The sequence below is a fragment of the Tenrec ecaudatus genome, chromosome 1 (assembly GCF_050624435.1).
Source record: "Tenrec ecaudatus isolate mTenEca1 chromosome 1, mTenEca1.hap1, whole genome shotgun sequence".
Classification (NCBI taxonomy): Eukaryota; Metazoa; Chordata; class Mammalia; order Afrosoricida; family Tenrecidae; genus Tenrec; species Tenrec ecaudatus.
The window spans coordinates 121,920,404-121,940,225 of NC_134530.1; the positions used below are offsets into that span (position 1 = coordinate 121,920,404).

A 19,822-nucleotide genomic window follows, 5' to 3' on the forward strand; every position below is an offset into this window, starting at 1 on the left:
AATATTCTTTGCCTAACGATTGCAATGAAGTGAACACCTACACCATAATCGTATCAGCATATTCCCCCACCTATGAAAGTTTGTAAGCCAGCAACTTCATGCCTTTATCCTCCCCATTTTGGGTATCCAATGTCTATGCTGCCCACCTATGTCAACCCAGTGCTCTGAGAAGACAGCATATTCTTTACCCCCCTTCCTCTTTCCCCTACCCTCATGGTGTCACTCCTCCCATTCCTGTTAAACACCTTTTCATATATGCTCTGATTCGGGAGCCTCTGTCAGAAGGCTAATCCCAGCATGCTACTGTCAGGTCAGTGTCAATGGAGTGCTAAAGCTGAAGGAAATGGAAAATGAGACAATTTGAGCCCTTGGGAATAAAAGTTTAGGCCGTGTATGAGTTGTTGTGAATAGCATTAGCTTTCCTCTTGGAAAAGCCCAGTTAGAGAAAAAGAACTTTGAGAACAAATATTAGTCAGCTGACTTGCTTTTGAACCGGACAGACTTTGTACCTTGGAAAATGAATGGTTATCCTAGAACCTATTGAACTTTTGCCACCGAGTGACTCTGAACAGGCTGACAGAGCCAGTGGGAGATAAGAGGAAAGAGCATGGTGTCCCCTGCACTAATAAGGTGCATACTCTCAAGGGGCACAGAGAAGCCTGCCGTCAACGGTGATGCCCTCTAACTTGCATGGCTCATTGATGGTTGTTGGGGTTGAATTTTTTTTTTAATTCAGACTATTTTGAGACTTGGCAGAGCATGGAGGAAATGGCCCAGAGGTTCATCCTCTGCATTTGTCCACTTTCTAGCAGAGTCCTGGGGTCAGTTATTTTAATACCTCTACCCTTGTTTCCTCACCTGGGACTCTGTGTCTGGGACTCTCTCTCCTGCAGATAGGTTGTGAAATGTCAAGACTGGTAGGAGATTAAAACGAAAGCCTTGCCAGCCCCAAGCAGGCATTTAGTGAACACCACTTTCTCCTTCACTCAGGGTTTAGCTTTTAAATTGTCCTCAATGCCTTCTCTTCACCAGAGTTTTGAAACGTGTAACTCTTCGTTAAGCCAACAGCTACGGTGCTGGAAGGAGCTGCTTATCAGAGATAAACCTTAAGAGCCTTGTAGCCTGATAAGTTCTGTGTGCCAGGGCCAGGTGGGGAACCTTACAGGTGCTGCGTCCACACCTCACAGCTCAGGGACCGGGCACAGAGGTGAGCACCGGAAGCTGCCACAGTCTGCACGTGGCAGATTGATAAATCGCTTTTTGAAAACACTGCCCCCAAGTTCACTCAAGTCGGAGGGCATCAAAATCAACCGTAATCCCGGAACGTAGGCGCGGTTCCGGGATTCACACTCCCAGAGCGCTCTGCAATCATTTTCTCGAAGGCAGCACTATAATATTATATTCCGGCGTGGGATTCGTGTGTGTAAACGTCCGGGACATGCCAGTGAAGCCACCCTGGCGGCCAGGGAACCTCCAGGAACCAGAATGCTTTGTAGCTACCAGCGCTTTTCTTCTCTCGCCCATCTTTCTTTCTCGGCGGCGGCAGCTCAGTTAGTGGTAGCTGCTTGCACGCGTCTTCCTTTGAACCCAGCCAGGCGCAAGACAAGTACATGCCCATCCCCAGGCTCGCTCAGCTGCCAGAGTGGATTCACTGGACCAGAGTGGATTCACTGGGATGTGGCTGTTCTAACTTTTCAGATTTGCATAAATGCAGCTTCCACTCCCCCCCCCCCCAAAGGTTCGGTCTTGTCTCTATCCTTCCCCGGGGTGCTGCTTCTCGGAGGAAGGGTGTGTAAGGGGAGAGGCGCGCAGTGAAAAGCCGCCGAGGCTGGGCGCTGGGAGGCAGCTCGGAGTCCGCTGGCCGTAGGTGCGGGCGCGGGGATGGGGTGGGGTGCCGGGCCGGACTGGAGACGGAAGGGTGCGCTCTGGCCCGCGCCGCCGGCAGGGGGAGGCCCCGGCCGAGGCCATGCTGCCCGGGGGCCGCCGGTGCACGGGGTCGCTGCCCTCCGGGGAGGGCGCGGGTGGCGACCACGCCGTGACGGCCGGCGGTTGTCAACCCGCAGCCCCCTGGTCGTCCCTCCCTGCCGCCGTGCGCCCCTCCCTCCGCCCTGCCAACACTCGGGTCTCTCGCTCTTTCTGTCCCCTGTGTTTCAAACAGGAAGTGCTCGGCCCGCTGTAACGTGCTGCCGGGTCCTAGAATGGAGGAGTGAAGTCTCCGGTCCGCGCCGGCTGCAGCCTTCGCAACGCGCCCCAAGCGGAGTTCCGGGAGGGCGTCCCGAGGGAGCAGGGTGGCCGCCTGGGCCAGGTGAGTGCGGCCCCGGGTAGGGCCCTCGGGCCGGCGGGCGCGTGGCTGTCACCGGTCCCTGCCACCCCCCCAATTCCCCCCCCCCCCCCCCCGCGCAGCTGAGCCGGATCGCCGGGCTAGGTGTTTCCCGTGCCGCCTGCACCTCGCGTGCTGCTTTCCCCTCGCGGGGCTCTGCAAAACTCTTGCCGCCCGCCGCCAGGGCTGGGTGGAAGGCGGCAGGCACGTTTGGGCAGCGCTGGTGCCCGCGGGATTCGCCGGCGCGCTCCGCGGCGCGCGCTTTCCAGGCGGGTTTGCGCGGAGCTGCTCCCGGGGCTGCTCTGCCTCGGCCTCCCGGGGCTGCGGGCGCCCTGCGCCCTTCGAGCTGCTGCCTGGAGCAGCTGCCCTTTGTTCCTCGCTGGCTGGCCCTGAGGGGGCCGAACAGAACGGTCTGGGCAGCTCTCAGGGTGGCGCGAGTGGGAGGTGGGGTGAGGAGAGGGAGAGGGTACGTGGGGCGTGGAAAGTGGCCAGGAAGCCAGAGCCCAGGTATCCAGACCCTGTGACCCTTCCTTGTCACCTGGTGAGTCTGGCCCGCGCTGGGCTCCCAGGCGGCGGGGATTAGAGATGCAGACACACAGGAAAGGTTGGGATCAGGAACTTGGGACCAGCACGCTGAGGTGTTTAGTCTGGTGTCTGGCTTGTTCCCTCCGGTGTGGTTTCTTGGCCAGGTTCCCCTCCGAGACTGAAGGTACTTTTCAAAGTATGAGCCAGGCATCTCTCTTTACTAAAGACTATTTGTCATCCAACTACACGGAGGACGACTTTCCGAAACTTTACCAGCTAGATCCCAGTTTCACATCCCCGCCTTTGCTCCATCTTAAGTGGTTCAGGCTCCATAACTGTGGCTTGTTCATTTCTCAGACGGCTCTTCTCTCTGCAGACCAGATTGACTTCTTCCTGAGAGGCCAGCCTGGCTTCCCTGCCTGTATTGTATCTACCTGGGGGAACAGCAGTCTGGGGCAACCCTAAGGGAGCTGAGATGGTGGAGAACTAACTGCCTGTTGGAGGAGAAGACTGTACAGTGTCATATGAAATGCTTGAACCGTATTGAAACCTGGCACATCGGACTCTTTATAGGCTAGAAAGTGAGCGAATGACTAGAGGAAGCAAGCAAGACACCGCCCTAGAAAGATCTCTTTGTGTCATTCTTACCTGACTGCTTGTCCTGAGTTAGCACTTTCACTTTATTGGGCAGCCAAGTTTCCAAAGGAATGCTTATAGGACTGTAGATTCCTGAAGGGTGATGTTGACTATAACATTCTAAATGCTGAAACACTGATCATACAGTATACTCACTCTATAATGTTGCTTTGTAAGGAAAGCCTTTGAAGTCAGGTAGCCTGGTAAATTGTGCTACAAACCCTCCTCGTTTGTACCAGCTACAGGAAAGTAATTTGAATGATAAGATTCCTTATTCCATTAGCCCTTTAGAGCTTTAATCTCTTTCAATATGCTTTGGCTTTGAGCATTGTGATAATATCAATAGTTGGCATAATTGTATTAGCAGTAAGTAACCAAGATACACCAGGAGACCAGAGCAATTAATTTCCTCCGTACTACTGAGATAGTTGTGAGCTTCCTAACTTTGAATTCAATAGTGAGATGTCTGTATCAGTGCCTCTCTCCTGCCAAATGCATCATGAGATTCAGAGTGAAAACAACCCATGACCTGCACAAATTCCGTGTTGTTGGGGTTTTTAAAAATCTCTGTTTTCATACCCATTTATAGTCCTTGTCTTTTGGTTCATTCATTTATTCGGGGCTTTTCCCTTCCACATTTGTCACTCTGCTCCAAGCAAAATGCAATGCAGTGATTTCAGTGACCTCTTACCTTGTCACCTAGCTAGGAACGGATTTCCTAGTTTTAAACCTGGGAATAATAACAAGTGGTCTCTCTTCAAATGGTTAAATTCTTGACTCCCTGGTTGAAAAGTTGGTGCTTTGTACCCACCTAGAGGTAGGTACCTGAGGAGCCCTGGTAGCATACTGGGTTATATACTGGGCTACTCAGTACAAGATCAGCAGTTTGAAACCACCAGCTGCTCTGAGGGAGAAAGATGAAGGTTTCTATTCTCGTAAGAATGTACAGTCTTGGAAACCCACAGGGGCAGTTCTCCTCTGCCCTAGTGGAACATAGTGAGTTTGGTTTTTTGAGAAGTACCCTGGCAGACAGGCCTGGTTGCTTTTGAAAGGTCATGGCCTTGAAGCCCCCTAGAGCACTTTAATTTTGCCCCCTTGAGGCTGCTATTTAGTTGGAATTGACTCCTTGGCAACCATGAACTACATATTACAGTTTTCTTTGGACAGACTTATTTTTGTCCTCCCTGTAGCTCACTTATACTTTGTTGCTCCTATCAGCAGGCTGCTGAAGTGTGCGTCATATTAGTCCCTTTTTGGAGAGAGGACACTGAGCTGGTAAGGTGTGCCTTGTCAGTGGTCATGTTAGTAAATGGAACTGCTGAGACCTGAACAAGGGTCCTGTGATTGATAATCATTGGCTCTTTCGTAACCTGGAAAGTTGCTGCCTAAGGAAAAGATGGCAGTGCTGATGCAGGTGGCCCATAGCTATTCCCAAAGCGAGATGATCACACGGATTCTAGACCAGCTTTACGTGTGCACCCAGGGGTCTGCCACCGCTCTGCTCACCCTCTGCCCAAAGGACCCCACCCCACGCCACCCCCGCCTGAGTGTGTTTGAAATTACACTTGCTTTGTGTCAGTGATTAGATTTAGTTGACTTTGCATCATTGTGATTTCTATTTTACCTAAATTCTAATGGCATATTTTTGATGAATAGTTTTCCACTGTCAGCTCTTAGTGGGTAAATATCTTTTTGCAGGGCCAAGTTAGCCTGTTTTAACACTTTAATACTTCTAGGGTGCCCCTAGAACAAACAGGTCTCAGAAAATAAACAAGTTAATAAATGATATATACAACTCTATGTAGACCCCACTACTACCAGCACTGTAATATAACACCTTGCTACACATATTACTGACAAAATGGTAAACATGTACACACCTTACAAATTAAAATCTTAGAAATGTTTCCCCTAAGGAAAAAATTAGCTTTTAAAAAATACTGCAGTACTTAAAGATTTTTTTGGGCTAATGTTTTATATTGTATAGAGAAGAATATAAATAAAGATTTGGAGTCTATTCCTTGAGAAATGCTGCATTTTCTCTCCAATCCTTTAAATATCAGGGAGACCTGCTGGCAGTGGGTTATGCGTTGGGCTGCTAACCACAGGGCCAACCAGCTGCTCTGAGAGAGAAAGGCCAGACCGACTGCCCTTGAAGAGTGTCAGCCTCGGGAGTGTGGGGAGCAAGTCAACCCTGCCCTGTAGCGTGGCTGTGGGTTTGACGGCAGTGGCAAGGCAGAGGACGTCCAGTGGTCTCATTCTTTTTAAAGTGGAGAATGGAGAGATGTATGCATATTTTCCCAGTGCACATTGTACTGCTATTGTCTGCGCTGGTGAGTTGCAGCGACCTGTGAGCCAGCTCTGTTTTCCAACAGAGAGACAGAGAGTGAAAGGGTAACTAGCTTTGATGTTAAATGCCAAGGAAAAATAATGGTCAAAGGACGACTAGGAACAGAAACCATGTAAGTAGATTTTCAGTTTTTAATTTTTTTTTTAGATTTTCAGTTTTTAAACATCCTCTCCCCTCATGACTATTAGAAAATGAACATTATATCCCTAGCCATAAACTAAACTCTAAAAGTGTGCCCCCTCACAAAACTCGGGAAGCTTTTATTTTATACCGAAGAGTTTCAGAAATCTGCAGTTTGAATTTTTGTCTCTGACAGCAAAATACTTAGTGACAAAGTTGCTACAAAATATCACTCAAATGTGTGTGCACTTTAAATGAGACTGGAGCTTCTTGTGACATTTGTAAAAGAGTTTATACATGTGTGTGGGAGGTAGGGATTTGGTCTACTGACCTCTCCTAGAAACTGAAGTCCATGGGTTGGAAATCTGGGCCAAAGTAAACCAGCTTCTCCAAGCTGAACATGCTAAAGTGGTGGTGTCCGATGTACATTACGTTAGCAATCAGTTTATAAGCGTGGAATTGTCCCTCTTTGTTTTGCATTCAATAGGTGATGTGTAAAATCCTGATTTGGGATCGGATCTTGTTTCTGGTTTGGTTGTTTTTCCTGGTAAGCTGAAGTCTTTGCTGTTATTTGGTCATGGATAATTGGATTTCTCCTGAAAGGGCCTTCTTCTTGGAAATGCTGTAATGATCCCTTTTTTGGGGGTGAGTACGTATAATTTGAGTCTGAGCTCTAACACCACTGTGGAATCATCTCAGATATAATCATCACCAGCAACCGTCCTACAGGGGCCATACTACTCCTTTTAGTCGGTAGTGGGAAAAGTTGACATATGAGTTCATACGGAAATAGTCCGTCTTATTTTACTTCCTGCTAGCATCACTCTACGTGAGAGGGCTGAAGCACTTGCATCCATTAGCATTGGTGCATGAAGTTCCTTCTGGTAAAGGAATCTCCTCTTCTTTATTAAGTGCAGTGCCTAGGTAGTGCAGATGGTTGAGTGCTCAACTAGCTGCTAACCAAAAGGTTGGAGGAGTAAGCCTACGCAGAATCACCTTGGGTGGGAAGATGAGCTACTGATCTACTTCAGGAAATGAGATGGTAAAAGTCCTATTGGACGTATTTCACACTGCCTCACCATGAATGGGAGTTCATGCAATAGCAACAGATTTTATTTGTTGAATACCTCATATGTGTCTAACATGACACCTCCTAGTCTTTCTTGTAGGGTAGGTCTGACTCCTATTTTAGGTGAAGAAACTGAAATAGGCAGAGATTATCCAAGTCACAGGGATAAGCTAGGGTCTTGGACTAGAGTCCAGGTGTGTGCAATCTCCACTTTAAAAATGTTTCCCTCGCAGCATCTGCGTTTTCTTCTTTCCTTAACCTCGCCTACGCAAAGACGTGATGGCGTTTTGTTTACTCTGAGTCACCTTGTCAGCAAAGGTTGAAATCATAAAGAATATGTAGAAATCAGGACTAAGATCATAAAGGATCTACATTTTAAAAATGTTTTTGACTTTCATACAATATTTCTTTCTTTTATTCCCAGGGAGCTTAGGTTATTTGGAATTTTGTGTCCTTTGTGGAAGTTTCTTGAAGGACTATTGCCTACAAGCAATATTACTGGATTATAACATTTAGCACAGGCTTACTAACGTTAACAAGAATTGCGCATATTTTTTCAGGAATAAAATATATAATTTTATTATTTTTGATCATTTTACTGGGGGCTCATACAACTCTTATACAATTCATACATACGTCAGTTGTGTAAAGCACATTTGTACATTTGTTGCCTTCCTCATTCTCAAAACATTTGCTCTTAAGAAGAATTGTGCATATTGTTGTCAAGCGTATACCCCCACCAATAACTACATGAGGATTTCTTTTGATTATGCCCCGCTGATAGACCATACTTGGTAAAGAGGATCAGTGGAAAAGGAGACAGGCCCTCAAGGAGATGGACCGATGGTGACCGAGCATAACAAGTGTGCAGTGGGGCAGGGCCCCGATGGGGATGGGTTTCCTTTGGTTGCTGTGAACTGGAGCCAGCTAGCCCGTTTCTGACAACAACTGCCTGATAGATGTTACTTTACCCGTAGTTTTATTTTGCATTTCCCTGATTCCTAGTGAGGTTGAATATTTTCTTCATCTATTTTATTTCTCATTTATATTAGTTTTCTGTTGATATTTTTAGCCTATATTTTCTTTTGCCTTTGTCTTCTAAGAAGTCCTTTGAGGGAGTTTTTTTACATAGCTCCTTAAATACCCCAGAAGTTATTTTCTTACTAGATTTAAGTCATGAGAATACCTTCCCCCCTTATGTTACATCTCTGACAATTTTGTCTATGGTGCCTTCCTCAGCAAAAGAATACTCAGTGTATTTTTTAACCCATCAATTTTTATTATTAAAGGTGGTGCAGTTTGAGTCATTGAAGAGATTCTTTCTTATTCTGGGATCACAAATACAGTTTCCTCACTTATATTAGTTTTATAGATTCACACTTAGCACTTTGGTTTTAAGCTGCTTGGAATTAGAAATAAGAGGTATAAATTCAACTTTATTTTTTTTTTTTAAATCGGATTGGCTCATGAGCCAGCACTGTGTATCAAATCATCCAGCCTTGCTGTCCGGAGTTTCGGTGCCACCACTGGTACATAAAGGTTTCTGGGTGGGTGTGAGTGCCTGTGTCTTTCGGAGCTCTCTGTTTTGTTCACTTGCCTTCTGTGGCTGGCCTGGGCTATTAGCAGTAGAGGAGCCTGGGAAGCCCAGCACTCTGTCATTAACCTAAAGGTCAGTGGTTCAGACTCACCAGGGGCAAGGATGTTTCCGTGAGCTTCCGCGTCGATTTCGGCCCTTGGAACCCTGCAGGGCAGTGCCCGGAGAGTTACTGCTGGACATGGCATTGGAGGCCACTTGATGAACACAGGTTGGTTTGGGCTCGGCTACTGAGACCCTTGCTTTAACTACCATGGCTTTGTCATACACAGATTTAGCCAACTTTACCTTACCTGGTTGAGATGCTAATATAAATGCAAAACTTCAAACTTGTTTAGAATGTTTTTAGGTAAATTCTGCCACTTATTGGGCATGAATTTTATAGGCTTTTTTATTTTTTAACTTTCTTGGTAAAATAATTTCATTCGACATTCTTAACATTACATTTTCTTCTCTCTTTCTCTTTTAAAAGCAGTCCAGCACCCCTAAGCACACCATGCAGGTGCCCCTTCACACCTGCTGGCCACCTCTGTAGGCCAGTGGGCATCTCACTTCGGAGGTTTCTCTTTCTTCAGGGCCCCGCATATGCTCACAAAGCTGCGCTGTGCATTCCTGGTGTGACATTTGAATGAATGAATGTTTTATACGGTGTGATGTGTAACACATGAGTGAATACTCTTGAAAGCCTGTTCATTTTACTTGTCTCATCATTTTTTGGAAAACATCACTGTTTACGTTCAGCTCAGTTTCCTCCCAGTTTACTTTGCCTCATTCCGCTCCCAGTTCACTTCTCCTGTCTCCAGTTTGTGTCACACTTGAATGCCAGGCCATTCTGATTGATAGGCAGCTTATTTCTCTGCCTAGGCAGTGTACAGTGTGCTTTTCCCTTTGTTTCTAAAATGGGATGTTGCAAATAACATGGTATATCATCGTAAATAATTTTGAAATTATTGTGGGGAACATTTCTGTTCTAAAGAGAGATGAGATCACATGATGAATCTATCTTTGGCCATTCATACTAGGATTAATATAAGGAGTAGACTGTATTTTATTTTACTTTTTTCATATATAGTGCTTAAGCTATTTTATGAATATAGGAGGAGGCTGTGGTCTTTTCAGTTAATGACCAAAACCTACTAAGCTTGCAGAAAGCTTGGCAAAGTCATCATGCTGGAGGATTCAGAGCCTAAAGTTACTAACGCGTCACAGACAGATGAGGGCAATTCCCTTCAGCTTAGGGAGTGCCCTGTTGTGCTTTGAACAGGACTCACGAGGTATTCACTGAAGCTTGCTGATAATCATCCCCACTAACTCAACTTGCCTACTCAGTGGAGGACTTCACAGTTCAGGTCATGTTCACTTCTCATTCAGATTCTTCTGTGCTGCCCCGAACCGCTGTCACGTCCTTCATTCATTCAACAGACATTTACCGAGCTCCAAATGATTAACTGAGAGGTCTCTTTTCTCCCTTCCTCCTAGCCGCTGTGTTCCAAGCACTGTGCCACATTCTTGGGGGAATCTCATTCTTGTGACTATGAAGAATCTCAAGCACCTACAGTGATACATATCGGAGTCTCGGTGGGGCCATGGTTAAAGTTGGCAGCTGCTAACTCAAAGATTGATGGTCCAAACCGACCAGCCCTTTTCCGGAGACAGATGTGGCCGTCTGCTTCCATAAAAGTGGGAGCCGTGGGACAGTTTTCTCTGCCCTTGGGTGTTGCAGTGAGTGGGATTGGCTCACTGGCACTACCTTTGATTTACTCCCAGGTCACTGTGATCAGTAGTCATAGAGGGGGCACAAAGCGGGGAGTCATTTGTTCGTGCCTGCTTCTGGGGAAAGAATTCACAGACGCTTACTAGTGTGTTTCATCTCAGAGGCTATCGGATGATTTTCCAGGATAAGCACAGGGCCTGATCGCACTGATCTGGTACGTGTAGGATTGCTACCTGCAGGGTCGCTGGTGCAGACCCACCAGCCACTCTATGGGAGAACGATGAAGCTATCTGCCTCCCATTGAGATTTACATCCTGAGAAACCCTCTAAAAAGTCACTACGGGTTAGAATGGTAGCGGTGGGTTGGCATTTGGTTTGGGGCAGTAGAAAGGCAGTCCAGACAGGGACGCATCCCTTCAGGTTCAGAGCTGTGAGAAGGTGGTGTGTGTGGCCCACGGATGGAGGGTGAGGGACTAGAGCAGAGAGACCTTGGTGTGGAGGGGAGGGGTGGGGAGGGTGGGGTAAATCTTGGTCCAGTGGGCAGAGTTACATAGGCCATTTCTGGAAGTTTGGACTTTGTCCTGACAGCACTGTGGAGTCATCAAATAGTGGAACACATGCTCCCACTAGTATCTAAGGTATTGTGAGGAGAAAACACGGAGCAGCCCAGAGGTTCTCCCAGTGATGCGAGCGGAGACCAGGAGGACCTGTGAAGGGGCGGTACCGGCTAAGGAGAGGAGAGGGTGCGTGTAGGACACAAGCAAGAGAAGGGTGTGTGTACTGGTTAGATGAGAAGTGGGGGGAGTACGAAGGGAGTGGTCAAGAACGGTGACTAAGGGTCCAGGAAAGATAATAGGGAAGCTGATGTCCGGGGCACAGTTGAGTTTGGAGTTAAATTACTTTTTCCTGATAGACTTATTTTGCATATACGTGTGAAAATCATGTTTGAGCGGGCTTGACTTGGAAGGACGTAGAGACGTGGACGCCCTCCTCTGACGCAGGAGGCAGGGAGAAAGGGTATGGAATGTGTGACCGACGATGAGTGTGTGAGTGGAGCGGGTAGTGGAGAGCGGGCATTCCTCCTGGCTTGGGTTTCCAGGGGGAAATGGGAGCTGTAGCCTGCTGAGAGTGCGGGCCCTGGAGGAGCCAGCGGCGCATTTCATCCATGCTTTGGGAGGAGCCGCTGTCGGTCTGGGACGAGTACTGGTTGTACCTCTTTGAGGGCTCCGTTGGGGTTTGTCTGTGAGAAGTAGGTACTGCTGCTGCAGTTTCCTCCCTGCTTTAAAGTAATGTGATGAACATCAATGACCTCTTAAAACGGAACCTGGTCTCGTCTGAAACAGTTAAGTTTAGATCATCATGTAAGGAAACTTGTGGTTCTGGAGCAGTGGTTCTCAGCCTTCCTAATGCCACAACCCTTTCACACAGTTCTGCATGTGTGGCGACCCCTAACCATAACATGATTTTCATTGCTGCTTCATCACTGTCATTTTGCTACTGCTATGAATCGGGTGACCCTTGTGAAAGGGTCATTTGACTCCCAAAGGAGTCGCGTCCCACAGGTTGACAACCTCTGCTGTAGCAGGAAAGGTAGAAAGGGGGTGGAGGAAGCAGTGGATTGAGCATTGGGGAACTTGATTGCAGACCCAGACTGCCCTACCCAGGGAGGCTTAGGGACGATCAGTACATCTCTGTGCCTCTTGTTTCCCTACCTCTGAATCCGAAGCTACAGTTCATGCGCTCTCCAGTCCCCTGTCCCTCTGAGAATTGTCATGAGACCCACGAAGCACCATTAGCGGGGAAGAGAGTAGGAGTCGCTAGATGGATGCCGGCCCTTGTTACCTATGCGCCTTCTGGTGGCAACTCGCATGCAGAACCACTGGGCAGTGGGCACTAGGAGACCAGGAAGGCTGGTTGTCTACTGTTTGGGCTGAGCGTGACGACAGAGAGAAGACAAAGGTGAGATGCGGAGAAGAACTGGAGAACTGGAGTAAGAGGCTGTGATGGCTGTCAGGCAGGAGGCTCCACCTGCCATTTGTCCTGCCTGCTGTGTACCCCGGTCCTGAGGAATCCCGGGGGGCAAACGGCATGGTCATTTAGTTCACACACGTGGGGAAAGGTCTTTGCATTCACCACGTACACTGTTTCTCTGTAATGGGTCTCCTCTGGCTGCACTTTCTTTTCACCAGGCCTGTTTCTTCCTCTTAGTTAAAATTATGGCGCATCAGACAGGAGAATCCAGCAGTTGGACAAGGTGAAGACTTTATTTGCATTTTACCCTAAGAGCAGCGGTTTTCAACTGTGGGTCCAGACCCCTTTGGGGGTCGAACGACCCTTTCACAGGGGTCACCGGATTCATAACAGTAGCAAAATGACAGTTTTGAAGTAGCATCGAAATCATTTTATGGTTGGGGGGTCACCACAGCATGAGGAACTGTATGAAAGGGTCACGGCATTCAGAAGGTTGAGAACCACTGCCTTGAGAGCCCTTTCTCCCTCCCCCCTCCTTCACCACCTCTTCATTTTCTTTGTCCGTAGAGAAGTCAGAAAGGGGTTGAGGTCGTTCATTGCTCTTCTCAGTGGGCACGTTATTCCCCTAGAATGTTTTCCTGTATAAAGCTGTTCTTTCCTTCCTTTGAAGCACTGTGGAAGTGGGTGCACATGGAAAGGTGACTCCAGGTCAGGAAAGTCACCGCAGAGGAGGGAGGAGCACGTGAAAACCCAGTCGCTGATGTTTCTCGGTGCTACTCCAGACTTAGAGAACCGTGGTATTTTCCTCCGCTCCCCTTAGCGATTACACACTTAATGCTTAGAAAATTCTTCACAGGAAGAAGCAGGGTGTAGCAGTGTGTGTGTGTGTGTGTGTGTGTGTGTTTAAGTCATCCTTTTAGCTCAAGTCTGACAGTTCTATTCCCCACCCTACTGCTCTGGTTTCCTTCTGAAAGTCTGAATTTCTCCACATCAAAATTTTTCCTCAAAGTGAAACAAAGTTAAAAAACTTGAAGTTAAGACATAGTCTCTAAATGTGTTGCTCTGTTGCCTGAGAAACAACAGGAAGGGTTGATATCTCACAATACACGGGACAGCCTAAGTGTGACCTCAGAGCAGTAGAAGTCAAAGATTCCAGCATCATCTCACAGGGACATTTTCAGTCATTTTTCCAAACCCAGAAAACCAAGACAAATGCTTGATTTGCTTTTGTTTTTTTGCACAAGGTCCAAGATGTATGTGCAATTTGGAAACACATCTTTGGTGAATACGTGACTTAGCCTAAATGCACCTGCCATGGCTTCACCACCACTATGCAGCGTGCCCAGGAGAACTCATTTCTAAGTTGGGTTTGATATGGTAGACAAGCAGTAGTGAAAAATCACTTTCTTGGCCATTAAATTTATGAAGATCAGAGAAAAACTGCCAACTCTCTGCATCCACAGAGCCCCTAAACATGAACTTAGTCTTGCTACCTGGGCACATCATTTCATAACTGTGCTAGCCAAAGCTCAGCTGCCCGTGTGGCGCATTAAACTTCATGGGAGAAGCAATCTGCTAGAGCGTGGTTCTCAGCCTTCCTAATGCAGCCACCCTTGGATACAGCTCCTCAAGTTGTGGTGACCCCCAACCATAAAACTATTTTCATTGCTACTTCATCACTGTCATTTTGCTTCTGTTATGAATTGGGCCACCCCTGTGAAAGGCTTGTTCAACCCCCAAAGGAGTGGCGACCTACAGGCTTAGAACCTCTGTGCTATTGGAGAGTAAAACCTGTGAAAGCTGGAACCTGTCAGAGGTGGAAATAGCAACGCTTTTCCGCTGAAGAGACGGCCTGGAGGCATAGTGGTTACACACGGGGCTGCCAACTGCAAGGTCAGCCGTTTGAAACCTCCAGCAGAGCTCCACAGGAGAAAGAAGAGGCTTTCTGTTGCAGTAACACGTTAACCGTCTCGAACCCTCTCAAGGGCAAGTGCCATGAGTCAGAATCAGCACGGTGGCACCAAGATACCCATATCATTGGGGTGGTTAGCCACATTGAAAGGAACCATTAATATCAATGGACTAATAGCTACCATGGTTGTAATTGTTTTCTGTTGGTTGCAGTTGATCTTTCTTTTTATTCCTTCTTCTGCCATCTGTTTTGCTGTAATTCAGCCTTTTGATAGCAATGATACTAAATGGTGATGGAGCCCCATCCGTAATTGGTGTGATTTCTCCATCACCATTAACGCTGCCTTCCCCCGCCTCCTGTCCCTGGTAACCACGAGTAAGTAGACTTTGGTATCTATACGTTTGCCTTTTCCCGTCTTTTCATGTAATACGTATTCCTTCGTGATTCATAATATAATATGCATTCCTTTGTGATTCATTTCTTTTGCTCAGCCTAAAGTCTGAAGTTCCCGCCATTCTGTATGTAGTTTATATCCACACTTCATTTCTCCCCTGTACCGAGTGTAGTATACGATTTGAACAGAGTACACCACATTTTGTTTACATGTTTATGTTTCTGAGCATGTGGGCCGTTTCCACGTTGAGCTATTTCAATGCTGCTGCAGGGAACATTGGTTCACATGTCTCTTTCTGTGTCTTTGCTTTCAAGCATCTTTGGCTTTAACTGAGCAATTTATGCGGTGCCTTATTATTTCTTATCTTAACTGAGCAATTTGACGACTTCATATTTCTTTTCGTAGCATATCAATTATGTTTTTGAAAGAATTTTTGTTGGTTGCCATGAATTTACAATTGATCTCAGCTTCTAAACAAACATTTGTCGGTGGGTGTGTGTACCTGAAAAAAATATGGGAAGGCGATAGACTAAAACCTTAAGAGTAGTCATCACTGGGTGATCGCTAGAGGCGCTGGCCCAGAGGCTGCAACACGGGCTCAAACATAGTGAAGGTGAGGATGGTACAGGGTTGGGTGCTTTCATTCTGTTGTACAGAGGGTCGCTGCGCTAGTTTATTGTGCCAACCTGGCCGATACACACAGACGGGGGTGTGAATTGAAGGACAGAGGGATAAATGGCTCGGTGAGCCTCACCTTTCTAGTTCTCAGGTCTCTTGCTTTGTGATGGTCGTACCAGGGTGCAGCTGCCTTAACCAGTTTCCTGCTTCAGCTGGCAAGGCTCACGTCCTGCAAGACATCCCCAAGGAGAAGCCACATGGACCTACCCTGATGCAGCCCTGGGTGCTGGAGCAGCCGTGTGGAGACCCCTGCCAGTGCTGAGATGTTTACACACTCACTGATTTGGCTTTCCTCCTGCAGTCGGCACCGTTGCGTGTGTTTTGTGAGATGGAGGAGGACTTTGTGCATTGGTGTCGGACATGGGTTAACGTTGGAATTGTGGGCTTGGGCAGCACTGGGTTGGGATGTTTTCTTGATGTGCACTTAACCTTTATATAAAAGTCTCTCTTATACATGAGTTTCTGTGGATTTGTTTCTCTAAAGTACCCAGACTAACACAGTCGCTATGAGTCAGATCGACCTGGCGCCACCTGACAACAGCATCAACGTGACAGCACTGGGTGGTGGTATCATAGATGGTTTTTATTGTCTTGTTTCTATAGATTTCAATATTATCTTTTCCTTTCTTTCTTTAGGAAGCATCTATTTTGTACTCAGAAGCAACAGAGCTCTTTTCATTTTGATGCGACAAGAAGAGGGAGATCACAGCAAAACAAGCTAAAAAGCTCCTCAGGTTCTGGACCACGCGCCCTCTCTCTGCTTTCAGCCTGAGGTAAGCACATTGTCCCACAACCACCTGCGCTCCCACGGGTACGAAAAGGCAGACGTCTGGGCTTCTCCTCGCCTTGCGTGGGAAAGATTGTTGGCCCTTGTCTTACAACCCGATCTGGGCTCCCTCATGGCATGGTGTTTTAGTATAAAAAGGTTTCCACTTAAAAATGACTAAGCCCAGACACCCCTCTATTTCTGCATCATTGATGTTTGCTGTTTACACATGGTTGATATAGAGATGGATATACATATACCTTTTAAAATATAATAGAACAAGAGCATTTAGAAACTCATCCAAAATACTGCTTTCCAAACAACATTCCTCAGAGTTGGTTGGCTTGCTGGTGTGAGGCCTGCTCTGCTTTCGGGAGGGTGCTGGGTGGGCAGGGATGTGGGGGAGAATCTGCAGGGATGGGTGGAGAGAGCTCACTGCTGTGGAACCCGCTGTGGCCGGAGAGAAGGTTCCGTGGGCTGTAGAGAGCCTCATCTCTCTCTCTCCCCGGAGGGGCGGGTGCCTGGGGAGTTTGAACTGCCCTCCCTGCTTATTCAACAGCTTTCTTGTGAAGTGCTTTTTTATCTAGATATCAGGGAACTTCATTCCCCTGGGAAAATTGCCATTACTGACCTAGAGGTGTTAATTATGGCTTCTGAGTTGATTTGCATTTGCATGTAAACCTGAACCCAAATTGAGGTGTTAGAAAGTGTGCTGGCCTAGTGCGATGACATGACATACAGATTTTCCCCCCTCCGAGAAAATGATTTAATATTGAATGCGATAGTGGTTACGAGTTGGGCTGCGAACCATGAGGTCAGCAGTTTGAAGCCCTCATCCTCCTCCACGGGAGAAAGTGAAGACTTTCTACTTCTGTAAAGAGCTGCAGTCTTGGAAACCCACCAGGGGCCGTATTGCCCGCTCCCAGAGTTGCTATCCGTCAGAATTGACTCGAGGGGGTTTGTTTGAACCTCTGAGATGTTTTCAGGGGAGTTATAAATTTTATAAATCCATAGCTTATTACTTTATAAAATTGGGGCCATTCTCTTTTCCTGCCTGGTGCTCTGCTTAAGTGTTAGGCTCTGCTGCAGGGTCAGCAGTTTGAGTGGACCAGCCACTTCCTGGGAGAAAAGGCTTGGCACGCTGCTTTCGTAAAGATCACACCGGGGATCGGTGAAGTAGTTGCACTGGGTCCCGTCGGGTCCTCCAGGGTGGGAATTGAGGGAAGAGCACCCAGCACCCGCGGCAGCGACCTCCATCTTTCACCGCTTGCTTCCTGCATGGCACACGTCAGAAATGACCAGTGACGACTCGAGGCTCAGAAGTAAGCGCCTTTATAGAAACAAACTCCCGTTGCTCTTCCTTCTGTTGAAGATTACAGGGTCTTCATTCTCATCCCGTTTATTTTTCGAGTAACAGATTTTAAGGTGAGCAAAACAAGCAGTCGTTTTGTTTAAAAGGATAAAACGAAGCACTGTGACACAAACAAAACCACTACAAATATTTTGTAGTTAGTGTAAAAAAGGAATTCACTCACACCACAGTGGTTATTTCAGTGATGTGAAAAATTTCGAAGGGATTGCAAAGCTATAAGTAAATGCTGTTGTAGGGATTGTGAGCCGAATTTAATAGGTTTCCTTTATGATACTGTGAGTTTAGATGTTATATGAAAAGGATAATGTTCAGGAATCAAGTTTCTGGGATACTGATAATTGGCTTGCAATGTTAATGAATTTTAATATTTGCAGCACAGACCGTGTTAGTAGACTGTTCAGTAAGTATGGGAAATAAGGGTCGGCAGTTGAAATTTTTTCCCTCATTTTGGAGTGAGAGATTTTTGATACAAGGACTTATTAGTGGAGGAACAATGAGGAAAGACCTTGGGGTTGTTACTATACTGGTCCATTCATCAAAGTATTACCTGTGTTAGCTAGAGTGCCCTTGACCTACTGACGTTGGTCCATTCTCTCGTTTTCATTGATGGAAGCCCCCATTATAGCCTCTGTATGCCTTTTTGCTCCTTAGGCATAGCAGTGAAAATTACTTTGACATAGAGTTTGGGGGCAGGAACTGTGAATGGAGAAAGGAAATAAGTCTTCTCATTATTTTACATACAAGGAAAGAGGATTATCAGCAATCTCGAGCTCTCACCTGCAAAAAAATGGAACCTAAATAGGCTATCTTGCTTTTTACACGTGGAAACCGTAATGCGTTAATAACCGCTCTTAGGAAAAGGCTGTTGGCACCAAAGGCGACTTGCTTTTTCATGCATCTATTACATGATGATTCCTCTGCGTGCTCAGTCTTCATTTGCTTTCTGAAAGAAGTTAGAGCTTGCAGTTAGTTCTGCCACAAATGCCCAGCAGGAGATCGCCCAGTCCGACCAGCACCGTGACAAAGGGGCTAATACTCATTTTGTACTTTCCGAGGGGGTTATAAACAGTGGAGTGGACAATTATGGAAAACCATAGAAATTATTTTGGGCAGTATTCTTGGAAACACATCAAGCATTGTAAATCATATTTTCATAATTGATAAATCCGCACATGTGATTATTTGCATGTGATGTATAAAAACATAGTACACTAGATATTTTGTGTATTTTTGTGATTACTAAATGAATTTTCCTTATCATTTTAGTATGTAATTCTATTATGGGAGGCAGTAACAATAAGAACAGAACATAAGCAGCATTTACATAATCTTAAAATGCTGTTTTACATAGCTTTATTCCCAATTTGTGGGCAGAACCTTAACAGCTGTGTGGGTGAAAAACAGCTGAGCTGCTCGTTCCTCAGTAAGTTTTCATCCATGTTGGAGAGAGCTTTCAAATGACTTTCTGTGATCAAACTTCTATGTGAACCACTCCACAATAGAGAAAATGCAGCTTAAGTGTCTCTGAAAGAAATACAAGCCTCTCTACCTTTACATCTCTTTCAAATCAATAATCTTTGAGCTTTTATGCTAACAATTAGGAAAATTCTTGATTCCTTTCTAAACAAATATACATCCTAGTCTTGGTGACATAATGAACCAACGACAGGCTCACCTTCAACCTTCTGAATCAGTTTCTAATTCCAACACTTTGTGCTGTGGCTTTGGAAAGCCTCTGCTTTAAGACCAGTTTTCCAGAAGCATTTGCAATTCCTCTAGTGGATTCTCTGCCCCGGAGCAGAGGTGTTGAGGGCTTGGAGAGGAAGCCTCGCTGCCTGCTGATGGGATGAAGGTTGGCCTAAGAGCCAGTCGACTCCCGGCACACAGACGGTCGAAGATGCAGGGCCACAGCTGTGCTTTCAACCAACGAACACATGTCCTTTGCACCATACTGGACGGCACGGAGCTGCCTGGGGTTGAGGAGATTTGACACGCTTCTTGACCCCAAGAGGCTCTCTGAGTCACAGTGTGCATGTGCACGGTTCACTTTCCGGCTCTGTACCAGAAAACCCCGTGTTTCGATGCTGATGCTGCATGTACCAGCTGTGTGACCCTCGTACTGTCATCGTTCTCTCACACGACAAGGAAGTGCGTGACATGAGCCGGTCTGCTGAGGACTCGTCTTTTGTATTTTTCTTGGAAACTTTTTGCTATGCTGTCGATGAAAGTGCACATAGCCAGTTTGCCTTCTCCCCAGTGGTTCATGCACAGCGGCTCCGGGATGTTGGTCGCCTTCTCTGCGGTGTGTTGGCCTCTCCCCACGATAGTCCATTTCCATCTGTCCAGTTTGTCCGTCATCTTAGCTCCTGAGGAGATGTCGCCCTCTGGTCTCCCACAGTCG

General features: G+C 46.7%; 1 protein-coding gene across 7 annotated transcripts in view; it reads left to right on the top strand.

Moving 5' to 3' along the window:
* The window catches only part of LRRC8D (leucine rich repeat containing 8 VRAC subunit D), a 204,244-nt gene that overhangs the window by 27,237 nt on the left and 157,185 nt on the right, over window positions 1-19,822 (top strand). For 4 of the 7 annotated variants that reach the window (XR_012786112.1, XR_012786113.1, XR_012786115.1 and 1 more), the window contains exons 2-3: window positions 2,159-2,305; window positions 15,920-16,056. The gene's annotated coding sequence lies outside the window, so the exon portion shown is untranslated. Of the gene's footprint in view, window positions 1-1,796; window positions 1,868-1,981; window positions 2,306-15,919; window positions 16,057-19,822 lie in introns of those variants that run through there. The other 3 variants (XM_075558230.1, XM_075558222.1, XM_075558240.1) reach the window with 3 other exon arrangements.